Consider the following 2,812-nt stretch of genomic DNA (forward strand, 5'->3'; position numbering starts at 1 on the left):
CGGAGCATAATTGCTGATCCGTTTAGAATGACCCTTACCGCTAAGGTGTTTGAGGGTCGTTTGGAGAGTCTGGGTCTACGAGACAAGTCGCATCTAGTCTAGGGCAAGTGGAAGATTGTATTGCGCACACAATGTATGCCCTAGTTTCTTGTTTTTTATTGTACTATGTACTGGTTTGTACTTTTATTATGTATATACCACTAGCTTTAGGACAAGTGGGAGATTGTTGGGGTTGATACCCTAATAATTGTATTTTATCTCATGGTTTTGTTTTTTTTAATTGTATTTTACAAACGATTTATTTATCTAATAAAATAAGAGGTGTTTTATTTGACATTTAGTTGCATTAACCCACATAAACCAATAACTAAGATTTAGGGTTATCTTCTGTAACTTAAACATGTAGAGATATATAGGTGGATTATGTTTAAGTGATAACCTAAACGGTTTATAGTAGATGGATAAGGTAGGATACCTTATCCTGATGACACTATGAATACCACCTGCTTTGTAGTTATTACAATTGTTGTAAACTACTACAAATGATTTGATCTTGATCAATCATGTGGAGACATGCAAGCGAGGGTATTCTATATAAAGAGTTCGTATAAGACCGGACCACGAAATAGATAGTCTTTCTATATAACACTGTTGTAAATAAAGACTTACATTTCATCAGGATGACCATAATTGACTTAACCTTAATCCTGAATGAGTTCTGAACTTCCTGCCTATGAAGGCGGTCCTTTGATTTGTATGGGTGAGAATGGTCAGTTTCGCCGACTCAATATGCCTATCATTTTGGGGATTAGTTGGTTGGGGATCTAGGAACGTAACTTCACAAAAAAGAATTTGCTTCTTCTTATTCTTAAGGTAAGTAGAGAAATTACTCCCTTAAGAACTGATTCTAGGGCTTAAACAACGTAGCGCCACACCATCTCTTGGCTTGAGAGAGGTTTGTTTATAGTTGTACTATAAATTATTGTTCATTAGAGGGATCAGTGATACTTAAGGAGTTAGATTTAACTACAGGGGCAAAATGATAATTTTGGCTCAACTGTACTTATGTGCAATTTGTAAGGGTTAATGCACTGTCGATTGGTTATATCCAATGGAAATAGAAATACATCTATAGTACGAAGAGTGTAGCTATTGGTCTTTCGTGGAGTGATCGACAGTCAATGGACGTTGGTTAATTCAATTAAAAAGTTTTATCGATTAATCAAGTACCATTGGAGCTTCAATCTATAGGTTCATAAGGTCCCTTCGTTAGCTCGAATGAGATTAAAGAGAATCGAATTAATTTGGATTAATTTGAATAGTTCAAATTAATAAAGGAAATTAATTATATAATTAAAATTAATTATATGAGATACAAATATTATAATATATATGATACATTAGTTTAAATTTGATTCACATTTAACACTATAGGTTAAGTGAGAAAATATTAAACTATAGGTTATAATATGTGTGACATAATTTAAACTATAGATTATATGTTATATTAGATATAACATATGGTTTAAATATATGATTTATATATAATGAAACTCTCAACGATTCTCAACCCTGGGAATAACAAGGTTCTCGCATGGTGGTGTTCGATTGATTGTTGTGATTTCGTGATCGAAGTTTTTTTTGTGTTCGAGATTCAAAGAGGAATCATGAAGAGTTAAAGTCTTCAAGAGTATGTGAGGGAATCGTGAAGAGTTTAACCTTCAAAGGTATATGATCCCTGCATCCCTTCTTTCTCATTAATCTCTATACAAAAGCATGCTCATTAAATTTGTTGGAGTTTATGTCCTAAATATCATGCATCTTGTGGTTTGTAAAGACAAATTACATATCTAATAAAATAAGAGATATTTTATTGATGATTAGACTGCATTAATTCAATCCAATAAACTAAGATCCAAGGTTATCTTATGAAACATAAATATGTATGTGGAGACATATAGGTGGATCATATTTAAATGATAACCTAAATGGTCTGTAGCTACAATATGACATCTACTCCATTAACTACTAAAGAAACACCCAAATAGAAAGTGGAAGAGAGAAGAGAGGGGAAAGGTCGACTGGAAGCCCGAATGTGGGTGTCTCTCTCTACCCTAAATCTAAAAGACTTATTTATATTATAGTTAAAGCGTCACGGCGCTACAATGTAGCATTTCAACGCTGCCCTACCTTGCGCGTGCGTCAGTTTCAAGTTCGTAGCATTGCAACGCTACCCTATTTCTTCATGAAATAGGCAGCTTCTGCCTTGTAGCATTGTGCAATGCTTGTTTGAACGTTGTGACGCTTCGTCTAGGTGCATTTTTGTCCTTTCACATCCTTTTGATTGCTCAAATTAGCAATTAATTGCTCCAAATTAACCCTGTACAACTCGTAGCGGCTGTTTCTATCTTGAAGATGCTCAATACCTGTAAAATCACTAAATAAAATCATTAAACATAGTAACGACCTAAAATTAAGAAGAGGAAAATAGCACATTTTTTGTCTATCAGAACTCCGATCTATATTGAATGGAAAGGGACTAATAGATGAGGAAAAAGTTGCTAACTCTAGTGAAGTTTATCATTTGACCTCGGAAGAAAAACTTGGAATTCATAATAAGGGTGTTCAAGCTGATCCTACTACTCTTCAACATAGGAAGAAATCCAATGAAAACAAATCTGATTTACTTGTCTTGGAGTTGTGCTTATTAGAGAATAATGATTTCGACTTGATAGTTGATTCAGGGGCTACTAATCACGTGTTCTCTTCCCACAAGGGATTTGATTCCTCGAGACAATTGAAAGTTGGAGAA

This window comes from Benincasa hispida, chromosome 6 (assembly GCF_009727055.1).
Source record: "Benincasa hispida cultivar B227 chromosome 6, ASM972705v1, whole genome shotgun sequence".
Taxonomy (NCBI): Eukaryota; Viridiplantae; Streptophyta; class Magnoliopsida; order Cucurbitales; family Cucurbitaceae; genus Benincasa; species Benincasa hispida.